We start from the raw sequence: 19,913 nt of genomic DNA, 5'->3' as shown, positions 1-19,913 counted from the left end.
CTGCAGGATCCTTGCTGTTTAAGAAGGAGCCCATCAGGGCACCTCTTGGGCTGCTTTAGCATCCTTTGAAGGAGAGAAGCAGATCCTTGGCACCTGGAGCCCCTTGGATGTGGTCCACCTACTGGTGGGGCTGACACGTGCCTGGGGGATGCCACAAGGCTGGACTGAGAGCCTTGGGATGCCCAGCTGGCACCCAACAGGACCATTTCTTTGGCTCCCTTCAGCATAAATCCTTGTTACCGTAGCACTTCATCTGGTGTGGCAAACACGCATGGTTTTTCTCTCCTCTTTTCCCCGAGGAGGGTGGGGGGAGCCTGGTGTGGGCAGTGCAGTATTTCTGCTTTGCTCTGGTTATTTTAGAAACAAACCTAAAAACATATGTTCGTTTCAGTTCGTTTATGTGACAGAAGCAAGGCTGAAGAGATAGGCCTGGAAAATGGGAGCTGAAACCCCCCTCAGAGCCACGCCGTGCTCAGGGATCCTGTTACACGGAGTTTACTGCAGGCTGGTGTTTAAATTTCACTACAGCCTGCCCCACCATTGTATTTTTAAAGGTCCCTTTCTTTAAAAAATCTCTTATTTTTGTCTCCTCCTTTCTTCACTTTGTCCTGTTTTTCCCTTCTGGACAATCTCATTTTTGGAAATACACTCTGTTCTGCAGAAATCTTCATATATATACTAAAGAAACACATTTGTACAAATATCGATAGTCCAATTTTTCATCTTATCTAGATTCTTGTTGCGTTGCATGCTGTTCCCTTGCTCCACAATTCTTACCTACATTTCCACGACTCTGAAGGCAGCCTGTGTCCCTGAAATAGGTATGCGTTAATAAGGCAACAAGGGGGATTGGTAGGAAATGGCAATGGAAAATTTTCTTGTGAAAAAGTCAGAATTTACATGTCTGGTTTTCATTCCTCATCAGAGCAAAAGGAGAGTTTGATGGATGTTAGTAGGAAGAAAGCTGGGGAGGTTCCAGCAGATAACGCCCTGACTGGTGGGGACAGAGGTGAAGGGACAACTGGTTTCGAGTCACAGCTTGGGCTGCCCCCAGATGCAGAGCTGACCTCCGCCTCTGTGAGCTTGTCTGCTGTGCCAGTCTTTAAAGAGCTGGAAAGGGGTTTTTGTTACTGTGGTTGAGCTATTGAAATGTGATTATGGTGGCCAGGGAAGCTCTAGGTTAGCCATCATGGTGTGAAAAAGCTGAGATTTTTGATGAGTACTCCTTCTTGCTCTTCTTCCTAGTGACATTGGTGGGAGTTCAGCTGTAAATTTCAGTGGGAGCAGGATCCAATGTCTAAACCACGATGAGTCCCTCTGGTAACTGCAGACTGAAAACCATCTCCTCAGCCGCTTCTGAAATGTCTGTATGTAAGTAAAAATGATCACAGTCCTGTTTGTTTCTCAGCAAATGTATTTGCCAATAAACTTTCCTAGATTTTATTTCTTAAAAATTTTAATTAAATAAGAGGTCAGCTCTATTTGTGAACAAAGCCGTCTGAATGCAATGTTAACAGAAAGCATCAGGGACTTTTACAGTTTTTCCCTGTGGCTGAGTGCTGCTGCAATTGCTTTTTAGAAAACTCAGTGCATACGATTCTTTTTTTATTAGAAAGTAAACAGAAAACACATGCCAAGTAGCCGCTTCAAAAGGTCGTTGCTGCAATAACAGTGCTAGAGCTGCGCAGAAGTCTCCTTATGAAATGGAAAAGCAGACAAGTTGCTTTCAGGTCTTTTGGTACAAAACTGCAGCTCCAGCCAGCTTAGTGAAAGGTTTATGAACCTTCTGGAGAGCCTCTGCTGCGTGTAATGAACCTACACGGATGTTTTGCTACTCCTCTGAAACTGTGTGAAACCCAAGAGTTTGAGGATTCAAACCAAGAAGAAAAGAAGGGAAGAAGCACTCCTAGGGTGGGAAATCCTGGGCAAACACCTGCAGAAATCATGGGTGGCGATAGCAGGAAGGCTGTGTGGGGGGATGGCCGTCTCCCCAGCTTTTGGTGAGGATATCCTACTTGCTCTGTGGCCGAAGTCAGTACGTTGATGTGATTTACCCAAACCAGAGTTGTACCAGGAGCCCCCTGTGACATGGCGCGAGGTGCCAGCTCTGTGCATGGGGCAGGCTGCGTGGGCTTGGCAGCCACTGCAGGGGGATTCTCTCTTTTGGGTGTCCCTAGGGGTTTTGCCTTGGCAATGCTGAGGTTAGCCTGGGCTAACATCCTGCTTTTCAGGCAGGACCCGTAGCTGGGGTACGGTCGTCTAAGGTAGCGTGGATATCTCTGTGCCTGGAGTGTTTTGCATCCCACGCCCTGTGCCTGCTCCGCTTTTTGCATAGCGTGGCTTGTGCAGGATATCATCTTACTAGAACAACGCTTCTGAGATGCTGCTGTAACTGGAGATGCCCTGACCTTCCAGTCACACGCTAGCTCTTTCTTGTGCCAAAACAAAAAGGTAAGAAAATAGAAACTAAAAGTATAGAGCAATCACTGGGTATGTGTTTGCTTTGCTGATCCTGAGCCTGTAAATAATCTGGTTCACCAGCAATGTTTCTGTTTGGGGTTTCTGCCTCATTGCTGCTTGGTAACTGGCTTTGAAGATGCTTGGTGGTTTTCTTTGCTTTTTCAAGGGAGGGAGAAGGAAGATAAGAGTGGGTTGACTGCAGCTGTCGGAGGCCAGTGGGGCAGGAGGCAGAGCTCGCTCTCCATGTGTGCTGAGGGAGGCAGCGTGGTGACCAGGAAGGGCTGACAGCAAGCACGGGAGAGGAGGGAAGCACAAAAAATAGCACACATTCACATGGCCAGGTTTTCCCTGGGCTGGCCTGCAGCACTCTGTTCCCAAAGCCCATCCTTAGGCAAGGCTGCTTGTCCAGGTGTGTGTGAGAAGAGCTGCACCCTTTTACTTAAAGCTGTGCATTTGAACACGTTTCCAGTGAACTAGTGCAAGTGCCTGTCCTCTTATTTCATTAGGATACTGACTTAATTATTTTTTCCCCCCAAATAATTGGCTTGTGAGTTATTTTAGCTCAGAGATAAATTAAGAGCAGACTGAGATTAATACACGGTTTTCACACCTCCTCACACACGTTTGTGATATGCTATTTAAACTTATAGAAAACTCCGTGTGAACAAAGCTTGGGAAACCATGGTTCCTTTTCAGAAAGGTGAAGAGGAACTGGTTTCCCTTGTACCATTGAGGCTTTTGTGGACTTCTTGCAAAGCGATCCCCAGGAAGTCTCAGCTGTGACTCACAGTTCCCAGGCTCCTTCCCATGATATCAGCATTGCAGTCTCCTCTAGCGGCTCCCAAGCTTTTTGCTTGCAACCTCTTGGAGAACAAATGCACACTTCTCTGTTGAAAGAGGCAAGGATGAGGGCATGGAAATTTCTGAAGTTTGCAGTTTAATTTCAGTGTTCAAATTTTAGAGGTGTATTTTTTGAAATGGGTAGGAGGCTGTCGAGGCCAAATGGAAATCACTGGAACGGCTTGTATGGGAGGGTGGCTTCTTGCATGCAGCAGCATATGAGGAGCCTTTGTGACAGTCCTACAGCTCTTCTGGAGCTGTCTGCTGGAGAGATGCTGCTTTTGTAACTGCCTTTTGGGCACAAGAGAGCTTATTTCTGTGAGAAGCAGAGCCCTTTTCTTGCCCACTGAGTCTTTAAACCAAGCAGCATGAACCCTAAGTGATGCAGCATGACTTCCAGGTTCCGTGATACGCATGGGTGATTTTGCCAGCATTGTTCATATGAAGTGGCCAGAGAAGCGGGGGAACTTCGCATGCAGCAGTTCCCCTCTGAATTGTCCCACGAGTGCTGTCCCACTGGACCACCCCGATGCAGAATACAGCAGCCGTTCATTAACGCAGAACAGAGATCCGGGGCTGGCCATAGGAAGCAAAAGCCCTAAAGCACACTGCAGTATCCTTGTTCTCCCTTCACAAAGCTGCTCTGTGTTAAACTATGGTATCGACCCACACTGGCGCACAAATGCCTTTCGTCAGGGGTTTGCACGCTTTGTTATACGAGGCTTCAGTTAAAAAACAAACAGCCAGAACCTGTGGTGATTTACTGTTTAATGGTATCGGAAGTGAGTTTTGATTGGGGAAGAAATGGGAAGACCATGCCCCGTTGCAGTGCCAGAGGGAGCAGGGTGCTCGGGTGCCACGGTTGTCTCATGGTGGCTGCAGAGGAGATGGGGTATTCCAAAATCTTGGTCTGACATGGCTCTCCCAGAATGCAGCCCACAGATCCTTATATGTTTAATAAGGTGCTAAAGCAGAACTCGAAATGTTCATTCACAGTCTCCTGTTCTGGATCATTTCATTGACCATCTGGTGTTGATTTTTTTTTTTTTTCTTAAAGATGCTTTGCATCCTGTGTATTACTTTCTGTTTACCCTTTGGGCCCCAGCCTGGCAGAGTGCCTGGGAATGTGCCTGATGTTCTGTCCCTTCCCAGCTCAGCAAAACACCGAAAAGAGTGCGTAATGATAAGCTGTCATCTTCCCTCTCCCACTTCATCCTACCACCTGCTAGGGGAGCCTTTGGGTGGAGGCTGAGAGAAGAATGGGAGAGTTTGCACAAACAGCATTTTTCTTCCCAGGGAGGTTTTTAGCGCTTGTTTTTGCGGCTCACTCAGATTTGCATGCTTGAATACTGATAGCAGCTGGGCATTGAAGTGGTAGGAGAGAGAATTGTTCAATGGGAAAAAAAAGTCCATTCATGGGTCCAGGAAGAGTTACACTTTGACACTGAGAGCTGAAAGACTTTCCATCTGAACCTCCTTTTCCCCCACATGTTAGTGCCACTGCTAAAACGCAGTCATGTTTTGCACTGTGATGATTCAGTTTGTTTGCTTAGCTGGAGGAAAAGGGAAAACTCTCCCCTTTCTGTAGTGACCAGCGTGAAAGGGCACATTTAAACCTGAGGAAGAGCTGGCAGCTGCAGAGGAAATCTGCTGGAAGGCAAAACCCAGGGAACTGCAGTGAGGGGACACTGGAGGTTTTTAGTATGCTTGTGTATGCATGCATGGGAAAAAGAGAGCGGTAAGAAGGACACGATGCCCACCACGTTCAGCTGGAAAGGAAAAGCAGAGCCGGCCGTTGTGACAGGCAGACTCGGGAGCAGGTTTCAATCTCTTGAAGGACCTGGTGTCAGTTGCTGTGGGTGGACATTTGTCCCGTGGGCACCCACTGCCGGTGCTGGGTGTCCATCAGGGCCACCTCCAAGCCACAGAGCAGTGTGCTTCTGTCCCACTGCGGCGTCCCCTCGGTTCTGCCTGCAGAGGTACCTCGGGAGGGCATGCGCCTGGGCTTAGTCCTCCGCTCTGAGCAGGCTCTGCTGTGCTGGCACGGCACTGCTGCATAAGCTATTAAGTTAAATCAACTTAGCTGTTTTTAGTTTGTTTAAATGGCCTTTTACAGTGCTGTGAGTACGTTGTTCTTAAACCAAACCTTTTTGTTGCGCTTATCTGGATGTCTTGTTTTGTCACGCTGATGAAGTTCTTACTCGATTTATTTAGTCAGCATGCATGTTGCCTAACAGTATGTTGTCCTCTGCTCTGGGATCCTCTTTGGTTCAGGTGGTACCACAGCTTTTCTAGGAAGAAAGCCAGGATTTCTCTGGTCATCGGGGTGCATTCACATTTGCTTGCTGCTTCCCTTATCTCTGTTTATATTACACTGCCATTCATGACACTCCTGCACCTGTCCTGTGTTTGTGTGGTGCCCAAAGCATGACACCTCTGTAGCTTGTGGTTTCTGTGGGGGATGAAAAGCCCCACAGAGAAAGGCTAGAGATTGTTATAAAGATCTCAGTGGTGCATTTTGTTCTCCTAAATGAAATTCCTGCCACAGGCCTTCCTATGCGCTGAAGCATAGGAATCCATCTGAAAGTGCCTTCACTCCCTGTGTGTTTATTTTCAAAGTCCTTCAGGTTTTGTTTGTCTATTTTGTCGTGTCCAGTTTCTTATCTGATGCCTTCTGGTTACCTTTCTAACTCAGAGACAAAGTCCAAAGAAAGATTGGCATCTACTTACGGAGGGTGGGGTTGGCAGAGGAATGGATTATCTCTGCCCCCTTTTTGATCTGAATATTGTCCTCATAAAACAACCCCAGCTGAGGTCTGAAAGAGTTGCATGTCCTGCAACTACTATTGTCACAGTCTCCACATGGAATATATGTCATCTTAAATTAAGGGACAAGACTGCTACCCCATGGAGCTGTGGCATCAGGGGTGATAGGGCCGTGAGGCATATTTAGTAGGAGAATTGACTGCTGGCAAATGTCCCTCAGGGCCGCTTTCAAGGACGCCCAAGGATCAAGGTCCCACGTCATGCCCAGGCACTCCGCCACACTGCTTCATCATCCCTACTGCTGGAAAGCAGGCCTTCAAACTTCACATGGGTCTTCCTGTCATTTAAAGACTATTACTTCTTACCCTGGCCCCCAAAATAATTGTGTATGCTTTCTGTGTGCTCTGCCTGCTTTAACATTGAGTGTTTGTATTTCAGAGAGCACACAGAAGCAAAGAAAATTAACTCAGGCCTCAGAAGGTGACTTGCAAGCATTTCTGGCTGAGCAGGATCTTGGCTGGAAGACAGAAAACTCTGCTTATACCATACCAGTATGGTCTTAAAGCACCTCAGGGTGTTCTGGCTGCTGGTATTTAATGAGTGGCAGTGCATGGACACTGCAAAAGGAATACGAGAAGATGTGTTACAAAGCAGTTATTCCCTTATAACACGCTTGTGATCTGCCATGTGGCTGGAGCAAGGCCCAGCAGTGACTGAGACCTCGTTCAGGTGAGGGTGAGCGACCTCGAGTGCGTAAAAGAGAGAATGTGAAATATGTGAGCACAGCAAGATAGCAGACAATCTTGTGGTGATTATTAATGGCCATGTCCAGGTAAGTAGCATGGTAAGTTATTTACAATATCCCCTGTTGGTAGAGAGATAACTGCAGTAATGTTAATGAGGGGGGACAATAAATAGTGAGGAAGCTAATGGTGGTTGCTTTAACTGGAGACCAGACCAAAATCCTCTCCAGGGCCATTTAGTTGGCTCTCCTGACACTCTACTTGTGCAGAAATTACCTCAGCTGTCAACTGCTTCTTCCATTCCTGCTGTAAGTGACCGAGGTGATGGTGGCGATGTCACTCTAGTGCTCCATGATGTAAGGTGTGAGTAAGTTTCAGTCTCGGGAGACAAACGCACCTCCCAAACAGGCACGTCTCCTCAAACACCTTTTCAGGTGTCTGAACAGCCCTCTTCAAGAGGCTGTGCAACTGCAGTTTTTTCCATGTTTTACCAAAGCGGCAGGAAAAGTAGTGCTTTCCGACAGCATTCCACAGCCTTTGCTTTGATTTTGGAGAATTCATTTCAAAAAAATGTCTAGTGAGCTGAATAAAGCTGAATTAGCAAATCACAGATACCCAGAAGGAACAGTGTCCTGTTTATAAGGAAAGAGTGCGGTTACTGTGGTCAGACAGCCGGGCCACAGGCCAGGTCATGCCTCCTAAGCATATTTTATCTCGCCTCATGTCACGGGCAGGATGTGGGAGATGTATGAGTCTCTCCTCTGAAAGGTGAGGGTGATTCACAGAGAGTGCAGGCTGGCGTTACTCCTGTACCGGCTGCTTTGCCTTACACCAGCTTCTTCATGAAGGTATCGGAGGAAATCACCTCAGTGGCGTTCCCCAGGCAGTCGGGGTGGCCAAGGCAGGCTGCGACCAGGCCTGAATGAACCCCTTCTTCTCAGCCAGGTGCTACTACTTAAGGTATGTATCTGCTGGGTGAGCTGGGGTGTGACTGTCATCCTTAAACCACTTGTGGAGCTACCGTGAGCTGGAAACCACCGGGCTGGAGGCAGGGGCCCTGAGCGTCCTTGTTGCGCTGCTCACCCGTGCTGACCTGCCCTCGCTGCTGATGCTACGTGCAGACGGGAAGAGGCTCCCTGGGCTGCAGAAGCAGCTCTGCTCCGCCGGCTGGAGCTAAGGGGACGTCTAGTGGTGGTATTTCAAGATCCATATCTCCTCGTAACTACAGGGATCTGGTTTTTCCGCTGTTGCTACAGCTTCCTCCAGAGTGATTTTGTGGAGGGCACAAGTGAGATTAGAAGTGCCTTGTGTCATGTTTCCCTTGAAAAAGAAACCCACCAAATTCATTTACGGGATGCAGGTGAACTCCAGCTTTCAGTCTGTGCGGGGATCCCTCTGTGACAACAGGAAGACTTCCAGCTGCAGAAATGGTGTAACTGGTACAAAACTGATGCTGTCGTCCTGACTTGGCCTGATAGGCTGTGTATGGCCTCTGTCTTTCTGCACTGAGACCCCAGATCTTAGGAGTGATTTGAGCTCCACAGAATATGTAAGACATTTTTGGCTCTGGCAGCGCTGTGAGACCCCACTGCACAGCACAGGCACTCTCAGACTGGCTGCTGGTTTCTCAGTGCTATGCACTGATTTCCGTGGTCACATATCACCTCCCCTCAGGCAGTCGTTGGGGCCTTATCATGGGGTAAAGCTGAAAGAGACAGCACCATATCCCCCTTTTCCACACACTTACATGCTGCTGAGACTATAGCAAATGTATGTAGCTGCATGTATCAGTGCAACACGATACAATAAATAAATAGTGAAGGAAGATTAAGGGGGGATTGTTAATATTATCCTATTTTCTTTTAGGATTTACAAAGATTAAATATTTTGCAGTTGGTGGTAGGTTTGCTCTGAGGGAACGTGCTGGCAGAAAGATTCCTTTCTAGCAAAATGATCTTTGGGGCTGTGCCAATAACTGGTGGAGAAACTCAGGTGCAGCTCCCAAGCGATGCTGCTGAAGACCATTGCAACAGGCAGACACGTTAATGTACTGCTGAACCACCTCCTCTTTCTCCCCAGTCCAAGAAATGCATCATGTTTCCTCAATGCAAAGGAACTAATTACTTATTTTTCAGACTAATAAACCAAATGCAATGTATACATGCCCCCCGATGTGTTCTGGAATTGCTGCTGCTGCAGTCACAGTAGGGGAGGATTTCACTGCTGCTGTTGGTGTGTTTTTCTTGTGGCACATTATTTAGACAAAGCTGTCTCTTGTTTCTCTCTCTCTCTCTTTTTTTTTTTTGGGGGGGGGGGGGCAGAGGGAAACTTCTGCTGTAGTTTGTTGGACAGTTTTCTTTTCTAAACCCCCTGAACTGATTAATTTCCTTGAATGTCTCTTTCCTATTTCTCAATAATTCTTTCTCTTTTTCTTCTTTCCTTTTTTTTTTTTTTTTCTTTTTCCCCTTCCTTGAATGAGGAAACCTCCTCAAAACCAGTGACCAGCAGAAAGACCTTGGGTAATAATCCTTCACCCTTGTCCATCTTCTTTATTTAGCCCAGACTTTTCTCTGACTTTCTGGCTTGTACATGCCTGAGGCCAATCATTACCTTGATTACAGAACAGCCTTCTATGATGTCAGGCAGAGCTCAGACACCTACCTTTCCTTCAGACAAGCTTATGAAAGCTTGTCTTGTGCTTGGGGCTGGCTAAAATTCCCCGCATGATGTACTGAAGTGGTTCCTTTACTGTGGATTCACATTGATTTTTTTTTTTCCAATTTAATTTCTTCCTTCTCACCTCCCAGATTTTTCCAATGTGTAATTTTAGATTTTTTAAAAAGTTCGTGTTTTTATTTAATTCTTCCCTGTTCTTCCTTGCTTTCATACACTTAATATTTTGCCAAGAAATGTACTAAAGTATGTGAAGAGCAGATTTGTGGGTGGGGGTACTATTCCCCCCCTTGCCCCAAGACTCTCCCTGTCCTTCCTGCACAAGTGTATGTTATTTTAACTTCATTAATACCTGAAAAAAATGCAGTTTTAAAGTCACAGGATTTTATTTTACTTTTTGGTGTGCTGTGACTTCTCTAAGGCATGTGAGGTACTACTGAAGGGCTCTGTCGTGGGAAAAGATAGTAAATGCCTATTTCTTTGTATCAGTGAGTTCTGCAAGGATGACTTCCCATGGTAATATTCCCTCTTATGGCCTCACCTCACTCTTTAACACCAGCTATTGCTACTTTGGGCTGCGCTGCAAACAGCAAACCCCTGGAGGACAGGAGAGTCCCTCTCGTTTGGAAGAAAGCTTCCATGTCCTAGCTATCCTTACAGAGAGTACCTCATTGCTTTCATGAGGGGTTTTGTCCCATGCTGCTTTGTGATGCACTGGAAATTAATCTGAATTTCCCACTTTCTTTTTGCAGTGTGTCACTATTTTCCACCCATCTCACCGACCAGATTAGATTTGCGGGTGCAGGGTCTAAGCGAGGGTGGTGTGTGTATGCGTGATGTAAATCTTATTCCTTCCTCGTGAGATGTCCGTGCAGGAAGCGTGTATTCCGCACGGGTGTACTGGTGTGCAAGGGATGCTCAGAAGCCCCCCGGCTCCCGGCTGCTCCTCCAGTGGAGCAACAGTGCCAGCTGCTGGCTGCTGCCCCTGGCCGGCCGGCCTGCCGGGGGGCTCGAACGGGCTTCCCTGGGAGGGCACCCTGCTGGTGGTTTGGGTACTCATCAGCCCATACTGGTTGCTTTCTTTGGGATGTTTCGCACTGTTGCTGTTCCAACAGGTTTTTTTGTGTTGTTTTCGAGCCCCTTTCCTCCAACTGTCTCTGCTGTGGGCAGTGGAGGGGCCATGGAAGATGTCATGTGCTTTCTGGGATGATTTTTTAATTAGTTTATGGCAGCAGCAGTACAAATTCTCATTTGTACTACGGTCACTGTCCGCTCTGGCAAGGCAGTGGCTTATGTGTTTTTGTGCAGGGCACCGCACTGTGGTTTTGGTCAGAAAAAAAAGGAAGAAAGTGGAGGGGGCAAAGAAGAGAATGTACCAACACTTATGAACATATGTTTCATTTCATTAAAATTCCAGTGAAATGCTTCAATAGAATATATATATATATATATTTAAAGAGAATATTGGTTGGAAAAGACAAGTCTGTTTCCTTAAGAGTTTTCCACAGAAAAGTGTTCTCCTATCTCATTTGACCCATAATCCTTTGTCTTGCCCTGTCTCTTTCCCTTTCCAGCCCACAGTCATTTTCTAGTGGTCGTGGTGTTTGCAAAAGATGCTGGTGGGGAGAAAGGAATGGGAAGTAAGAGACTGGAGAAGGGAGAAAAAAAGGGGGGGGGAGTAAGAAGAGCGAGAGCCTTGCAGGGAAAGGGGAGAGGAGGTGAATGGGTGAAGCAAGTAACCTAGGAGGATGATTGAGGGAAGTTTGCTGGAAAAAATAAAAAGGGGGGGGATGGATGGGAGGAGAGAAGCAGCCAAACAAGCTGAAAGCGAATTTGATGAATCAGGGTTTCTGTGGTTTTCTTGTACCTCCCAAAGTACCATTCTTAACTCCCTCCCAGCCACAAATTTTCTTCCTAATTATTTTGGAACAGTGCATAAGAGGAAAACAAATAAATCAGCTATTCTTAAATACATGTGGCGAGTCCAGGCTGAGGCGCAGGTGGACTGCGGCCATGCGAGGTCTCTGCATTGAGGTCAGAGAGCTTTGGCCACCCAGCAGGCTTAGCACTGCTTCCAGCCCTCTGTTACTCATTTACTCGGGTGCCTTATTTCTCTACTGCCTTCACAGGGAAATCTAAGCCAGCCGGTTCAGAACTGAAAAAAAAAAAAAAAATAAAAATAATTGATACTACCTGGAAAGGCAAATCTCCTTCAGTGAAATTGAAACCTAAGATTTTTGGGAAGGTTTCGTCAGGTGAAGCTTATAAGCCCTATGACAACAGCAAGTCAGCAGAGAAGTTGCATGCACGTGTAGCACTGCTCGTACTGTGGGTCCTGAGGCTGTCAGGTGCTTTGGTAGATGTCAGGAGCAGGAAATCTGAGCAATTAGGGAATAATCTCAGTCAAGTTCTCAAATCAGTGATTTCCTGATTCCCAGCAGTGCTGGGAATGGTTCAAGAGTGAAATTTAGGTACTGCCTAACATCTCAGAAAGCACAAGGCAAATAAACAGAAAAAGAGTTTTTAATTCTAGGCTCCCCTAACTAAATAGAAAACTGCTACTGCCCTGAGCTAAAAAGTTAAAGGAGAGTTTGGGTTTCTTGTTTTTTTTTTGTTTTGTTTTGTTTATTTGTTTTTGGTTTTTAACTAATGCTTTTGAAAATTATTGTAAATTATTGTAATTGTGACTGTAACAATAGCTCTAGGCAGAGAAAGAAGCAGATCCAAGCACTCCAAGCAAATCAGAATGGTAACTACTTTACAGTAACACCTGTGAGTGCCACTCAGCTGACTGCTCTCACAACTCTTTTTTAACTAATTTTTGTGAGAGGGGAAGAAGGGGGACATTAGTTTTGCTCGTTAAGATGGTTTTCTACCAAAAGAAATGTGTGCCAGACCTGGCACAAGGAACTGTGTAGAGGAGAGCGAAATGTAACCATACACTTCCAGTGACAGCAAGCTGTTAGGCTGACCTTAGCCACACCATGTAACTTCGCCACAGTGTTTGGGAGGTAGACAACATGCAAGCATGTTCATATAGGAGGGTAGATTTAATTTAATGGGCCAACTACACTGAGCTGGCATTTTGCACATAGCAAGAACAAAGCTCTAAACTAAGAAATGTTATTGTGATACTTGCATTTTCAGTTTGGATATCACGTGGCACTCAGTTGGATTCCTTCTTTGCATGTTCACTGCTTGAATCACCTAATTGCTGTGTTTTATTTTAAATTTCAGAGTAAGAAGTTTTTATTTAGCATTATAACCTCATTTCACAAAGGATTTCTTTTATAAGAGTTTTGTCGTTTATGTTGCTTATTATGAGTCTTTCGAGGTCTGCAATTTTAATGTTTTATTTGTATCAGCTTTGGCTGAACCTATAAAATAACTGTTAAAATCTGATCATAAAAAAAAAAATCACAGATTTGGTAAACAGCAGGAACTTATTTGAGTCAGTAAAGGCAAGTCTGGAAGCCTGAGGAAGGGGTGCCAGAAGTGGCTGGAAAGGCACCAGACAAAGCACAGGAACAATGGGACATGCAGGAGAACGGGATGTCCCCTTCAGGTGAGCTGTTTCACTAAAAGAACCCCCATAACAAACTTTCTAAGGTTATCAAAAGTAAAATAAAGCACATGCTCTGAAGGAAAGAGAGATTAGGACTGTTTTTTCCTATTAACTTGCCATTGGTACTCAGTGCTGCTGTGCAACTTCCACCTGGAGACTTGCAGAAATCTTATGAAGCTCCTCGGGAGCTGATGAGTGGTTAAAAGACCAGTCTCAAGTTTCTATTTGAACACATGTAGCATTTTCTTTCCCAATAAAACATCTACCTTACTGGTCTGGTTTGGACTCAGATGCCCTTGCACCATCCCTGTTTGCCCTGAGCCACCCTTGCTTTCTTCCCAAAATCTCCAGGTTTCAATCTCTTCCTATGCACCAAGGGTCTGAACCTATCTCACACATCAGGAGCACACGCAGATGTGAGAAAAGGCATCTAACAAGGCATCACTTATGAAGAAGATTCTGTGAAATTGATTTCTTCAGTACAACTGGTCTGTTTGTAATGACAGTGTTTTGACTATTACTGATATAAATAATTGAGCTGGATGTCATGTTAATATTTTTTATTTAATTGAACAAAACGAAAATCTGTCCAGGACATGTGGCTGAAATCTTGAAGATTTTGTTCTGAAAAAAAAAAATAATAAATTTTTCTTGGTTTTCATTCAAACACTTTTGGTTTAGATAAAGCAATGTTTTTTAACCAATTGAAAATACCAATTGAAAATAATTTTTGGCAGCTCAACACAGGTAATTTAAAAAATCTATCTAGGAACATTTTTTAAAGTGAAAATTTACCATATCTCAGCCAGGAGAAGCATCAGTATTAGCAACAGTAATTCATTCTCAAAGGTGAGATAAGAACAGAGCAATTGCAAGTGGGGTTCAGGTACCTTTGACCCAACTGAAGCTTTTTGGAGGAAGGGACACAGCAGGTGACATATTCATCGACTGTTTAGGATGTAAACCATTGTACTCTGGGATCTGGGGGTTGTTATAGTCCTGGCTCTCCCTCTACCCCTTTTTCTTGCAGGGCTGCTCTCTGACCGTTCCAGTGGTGCAATCAGACAAGCAACAGCACTGGCAGTGGGGAAGGGAAAAGTGTACGAGCCCGTCTAACTCCAGGCTGCAGCTGCTGTGTGAGAAGGAATCCAGTTACGCAAACCTCAACAGAAGCCATGCCTTGTTGCTGTGGGAGAATGCTCTTGGTCATTCCTCATCCCTTTTTCCTATGGGATACTTGAAAACACAGGGTTTGTATACATGTTAGGTCTACACCACTTTGCCTACTTGTTTCAGTGTCCAGGTTAAGGTGTAGTCTGTAATGCTACTGGGGGAAAGGGAATACAGCTTTGAGAGATGTTCCTCCTTACGTACATCCTTTGAGGGTTTGGAGCAGACCAACTGGGAGTTCACAGACTCCTAAGGGATCCTCCCTGCACATGAAATTTCCATAACGTTATAGCTTTGATTGAAAATGTTCCAGGGTCAAACTGAACCAAGTGGAAAAGCCAGCAATCCCTCCATTTTAAGGAACATACCCTACTTAAAAGCATGTCTCCGTCTGGAGTGAAGACGGACTGGATGACTTTGGTGTGCTCGAGGGCAGGACTGCCACCCAGAGGGACTCAGTCAGGTGGGAGAAGTACACCAACGAGGACCTTAAGAAATTCAGCCAGGACAGATGCGGGGTTCTGCACTTGGGGTGGATGAACCCTGGTGCTGTTAGAGGCTGGGGAGTAGTTTGGCAGGAAAGGCCTTGAATGTCTTGACTGGGGGGGGGGGGGGGGGGGGGGGGTGGGCAGGGCAGTAGCCCTCAGAGGTGCTGGAGTGGGGACAAGAGGCAGAGCAGCTTGGTCTGAGCTCAGACCTAAGCTTGCTTTAAGCAAGTGGTAGAACTAAGGAAATAACAGGTTTCCATCCCCAGTCTGCCCCCATCTTGCCATGAGAAGCCTCTGCCTCAGCTTTCCTGGTGCAATTGTTTATCTCACTAGTTTTAAACCCTGTCCTGCCAAGTGATTTGGGTTCCAAACCAGAAGAGCCCTGGTATAGCTGTGTTCTAGTTTATTTTACTTTCATGCAGGTGTGAGCTCCTCTAAAGCCATATAGTCCTCTGAGTAAAGGGAACAGGTTACATGCTTTTTTATCCATTACAGACCCTAGAAATAACCTGCCCCTTACTGTGAATATATATATCTTTTTCCTAACAGAGAAGCTGTCCTGAAAGACGAGCATGGAGGAGGCAGAGGACCTCTGCAGCCAGGTGAGATGTTCGGGAGGAGGCAGGTGCTGTTTCTCCATGTGACAGCAGCAGGGTGGCATACCGTCCGGGCAGGGAGGTGGCAGTCTGTCCCTGCAGGGACAGCTGTCCGTCCCTGCAGGGACAGCCGTCCCTGCCCCACGGGCTGCAGCGGGAGCACCGTGTGCGCGGCGGCGGTGACGGGAGCAGCGGTGCCACTAGGTGTCCCTTGTCACCCGAGAGAAGTACGTGGCTCGTCCCCGTGGCTTCTTTTTCCTCTTTTCGCTTAATTCTTCAGGGAAACAGACTCCCTTGTAGAAAGGTGTTTGTTCTGAAGAGGTATTTCTTCCAGGGGCAACCCAAATTTCACCGCTGGTAGTGCTCGGAAATGCCGGGTAGCTCAGCTGGACAACGCGGCGGTGGCTGACTTCTGCCAACCCCAATGCAGGCTTGGGCAGCGTGTGGGGGTCCTGGCAGCCCCCTGACAGAGCTGCTGGGGACGAGGGCACGTAGCTTTGGGGTTTCCTTGCACCCTCGTGGTGACTCGGACCTTTGGGGTGGGTTCCTATTGAAATTGACACCCATCGGGGACCCAGCCTTGCGGGGACAGCAGAAGGCACATGCCAGGCTCCCTGGGGAGGTCCCCAGGGTCATCTCCCTCCTCACTGGTGTGGCCATAGCCCCAAAAGCTTGGTGCCTCCCTGCAGGGAGGGGAAGGGGCTGTGGGGAGAGGCAGCAGCCCCTGGGGGAGGTGGGCTGGTGTGGGTATATGGCACGAAGCACGGAGAGCTCTGCAAAGCTCTTGGCGGCAGTGCCTAAGGGAAACCTTCCTAGCCTGCTCCTTCCTGGCCTCCCCAAACCTCTCCTTACATTTCCCAGCCCCAGCAATAGAACTGTGCTGGTCTCTACTGCAGTCCTTTAAGAGTTAATTCCTCCCTGTGCCGTAGACGTGTGGCCATGTTTTCACTGGAGTGGAAGCTGCGCTTCCATATGTCCCTAGCTCCCACAGCTGACACCTCGGCACGGACATCTGCGCCGCTTGGCAAGCCCGTGCCCTTGCAAGGATTCACCTGAGCTTGTGTGGGGCAACTCCTCTCTGCCCCTGTCCCCCGCGATGCCCTGTGTACCTCGTGCTGGTGCTACACACCTAGGCAGATGCACGTGTCCCCACACTGCCCTGAAAGCATCAATGCGGGATTATCTGCCCAGATGGTGTTTAGTGCATTATAAGTATTTCTTGAATGTGGGTAAGAACTGATGGACTGTAATCTGTTTCTTAGGATGTGCTGCTGCAGTGTGCAATTGCACAAACCAAGCTGTTGTGTATTCAGAGTCGCATCTGCCTGTCCAAATGACCAAAATGAAGTATTTGCTGCTTTCTACTTTATTTAAGCCTACAGGAGCCAGTAATGCTCATCCTCCTCATGCACCAAGGTATCCACATGTGCCACTCGCCAACCTGGAACTTCTTCACCAAGCAATGTCTGAGCAAATCTCCTAAAAACAGAGCAACTGCTCGCAGATTATTGTAATCATAATTTGGCTGACATAGCCTTTATTACTAACGGTGATGCTGGAGATGGAAAACCCAGCTCGATTCTCAGATCCCTGCTGGAAAGTAATAAAATAAAGAGGAACAAAATCCATGAGTGTATTTGCTACCAAACCTTTGAAAAACACAAAAATGGAACCCTGCCAATACTGTTGCTGGCAATTTTTCAGACCAGAGCCTCTCTCTGAGATAGCATTAGAATTGGAAGTGCATTTTATATCTATGACATTAGTATCACATTGTGTACAAACGGAGAGCTTACAGTTATTTGACGTTTACTGGTTTGCATTGTAATTATTGTGTGCTGCTCTTATATCTTCAGTGTATTTTTAAGCACCTTCCAGTAACGTAATAATTAGAAAATAACTTCAGTTATTGTGAAAAATGTGTTTATTTTGCTAACTGAATGAATGGAAAAAGGAAGTGCTTCAGTGGAAGTGCCCCTATAAAAATGGAAGGTATTGTAGTTTTTCAGTGAGGTCTTTGTTGAGAACATCGGGTAAGGGAGGTTGGCTTTTACATAGTCTCCTTTGTCCATCTTTGTGCAATGGCAGAATTCGCAGCTAATTCTGATGGCAGAAGCTTCTCCTGTGGTGGTAGCTGAGGATGATATAATGTCATGTACAACCATAGGAAACTTCCCCAAGCCATAGCTAGGACTTTGAATAACAGAATGAGCCTTTGGTACTAAGAAACAAGCCCGCAGTACTAAGAATACAGAAAAAGCTATTAAAATTTTAAACGTAAAAAGGGCCACTTGATAAAATCAGTAGCAAATAAAAGAGGAATGCAAATGTAATTTCATTGATTGATTTCACTCTGTCTCTTTTTTCATGTTAATATATTTTTGTCTCTTAATTCATAACCACACGATAATTAAAAAATGTAAGAAAAACTAACTTTTTACCATGCTAATTAAAGTGTATGTCACATAGGCATTTGGGGAGAATTTCCCATGCTTTCCAGCGTGAATGGAAGGAAAGAGCAGTGGTGCTCACTTTAAATTCGATTTTTCTCTAGTACCTTGCAAAAAGGCTTCATTGTATTTTGATTAATCCATGCTTGGTCCACCTCGGATGTTTCCATGGAAACAGATTTTTTTTTTTTCTTGATGGCAACTGTTAGGCTCAGGAAGGTTCCTCTCTGCACAAAACCACTCCAGCTCCTAAAGAACTATACATTGGAAATTTAATATACATAAACAAAACTCCCAAATTCCTCCTCAGTATCATTGTCATCAGTGCTAATAGAGAACTGTTTTCTTAATGATACACAATGGTGCTCTTTCACTCCACAAGAAAATAGAATAACCTTATTATTCTTTCTACTGCAAGAGAGCACTTTTCTTGGTCCAGAAAAATATTAGCCTGCAAACCTTTCAAAATTAAATTTTAAGAGTTCTGATGTGTGAATATTATCTAGTTCTGGACATAAATCATTTGGCTTAATGGCTGTTAAAATTGAATTAAACTTGTCTTGTAGATTGGTAGTAATTTGAACAAATTATTCTTGTGTCATTTTTTTTTTTCGCAAAGAAAAAAACATTCTCTTAATGCATGCTCCTATGATATTTGGAATAGATTTTGAAAATCAACCAATAGAGGGAGCATTTGTGTGGTATTATTAATCTAACGAAGTGGTTGGAAACATGGCCATCATTTCTCATGGTGTATTTGGACAGCATACTTTTTGTCTAAAATTATTAGAATTCTTAACCATTTGTAAAAATAGAAAAGATTTTGGTTTGGGATGTTTTAATTTTCAAAAAATCCAATCTTAACTTCTGCTGACAGTACAAGTAGCTATTTTAAACTGATGGTTGGGTTTATTGTCTGGAAAACTGGATGTTCTAGACCACAGAGAATTTATTGTTTTTGTTAAAAAGTAATTGTTGCTTAAAAATACCTAGAGGAAAACAATTTAAACACCTCTAATTGATATTTGAGTTCTTACTTTCATTACCTCTAGGAGTACTACTCAGACTTCAAGATCCCACCATATAAGATGCTGTAGAAATACATAATGTAAATATGTTTGTTTGTTTATTGCAATGCCCTGGCACCAGTGATTGTAAAAGTCAGGGCAGAGATGACAGAAAAAGCTTCCCTTCCCTTCCCTTCCCTTCCCTTCCCTTCCCTTCCCTTCCCTTCCCTTCCCTTCCCTTCCCTTCCCTTCCCTTCCCTTCCCTTCCCTTCCCTTCCCTTCCCTTCCCTTCCCTTCCCTTCCCTTCCCTTCCCTTCCCTTCCCTTCCCTTCCCTTCCCTTCCCTTCCCTTCCCTTCCCTTCCCTTCCCTTCCCTTCCCTTCCCTTCCCTTCCCTTCCCTTCCCTTCCCTTCCCTTCCCTTCCCTTCCCTTCCCTTCCCTTCCCTTCCCTTCCCTTCCCTTCCCTTCCCTTCCCTTCCCTTCCCTTCCCTTCCCTTCCCTTCCCTTCCCTTCCCTTCCCTTCCCTTCCCTTCCCTTCCCTTCCCTTCCCTTCCCTTCCCCTTTGTGACATGGAATATGCCAAATGGAAGATCATTTTGAGAGCAAAATACAGTTTTCAAACTTCCTCCAAGTACATACTATGAATAGAAACTATATATCACGCTAAGGAAAAAGGCAGGAACCTCAGTATGTCAGTATGTCTTTCCCATGTTCACTATTACAATCAGTTCATACAATAACACTTTTTTTTGCATCATGCTCTACTCTCATTTTCTTCTTAAGCTTTTGGAGCACTGTTACTTTTAGCTACTACAACTGTACTTTGTAGTCTTCTCTAATGGAGACACATCTCTAATCTTCTCTAATGTGGACACACAACTTGTGAAGGGAGGACTGCTTTTCAGAGCGGCTCTGCAGATTGCAGTGTTACCCCTTTGTATGACACAGGAGGCTGTGCAACACTTTAGGGTAGGACAGAACAGTGAAGTAACTGGGACCTCTAGGGCCTGCCTACAATTACTTGAATGAAACGTGATGAAGATGTGGGGCTGAACATCTCTCTTGGCTGGGAAATGTGACAATGCCCAAAGTGGCCATGCAGTCAGGATCTGGTGGTGACGTACCAAGAGCTTGACTTTGGAGAACTGTGTTGTCC

At 45.6% G+C, this 19,913-nt stretch overlaps 1 long non-coding RNA gene across 5 annotated transcripts in view; it reads left to right on the top strand.

The window, feature by feature from the left end:
- Positions 1–18,957, top strand: part of LOC308180822 — a 48,308-nt gene extending 29,351 nt beyond the window's left edge. For 2 of the 5 annotated variants that reach the window (XR_013941201.1, XR_013941203.1), the window contains exons 2-7: positions 733–821; positions 1,246–1,371; positions 14,078–14,297; positions 14,531–14,680; positions 15,255–15,307; positions 16,564–18,957. This is a non-coding gene — a long non-coding RNA (uncharacterized lncRNA). Of the gene's footprint in view, positions 1–732; positions 822–1,245; positions 1,372–2,478; positions 7,770–14,077; positions 14,298–14,530; positions 14,681–15,254; positions 15,308–16,563 lie in introns of those variants that run through there. The other 3 variants (XR_013941204.1, XR_013941202.1, XR_013941205.1) reach the window with 3 other exon arrangements.
- The last annotated feature ends 956 nt before the right edge of the window (positions 18,958–19,913 follow it).

The sequence above is a fragment of the Anser brachyrhynchus genome (genome assembly GCF_964034855.1).
Source record: "Anser brachyrhynchus genome assembly, chromosome: 1".
NCBI lineage: Eukaryota > Metazoa > Chordata > Aves > Anseriformes > Anatidae > Anser > Anser brachyrhynchus.
This window is presented reverse-complemented; position numbering and strand designations above follow the sequence as displayed.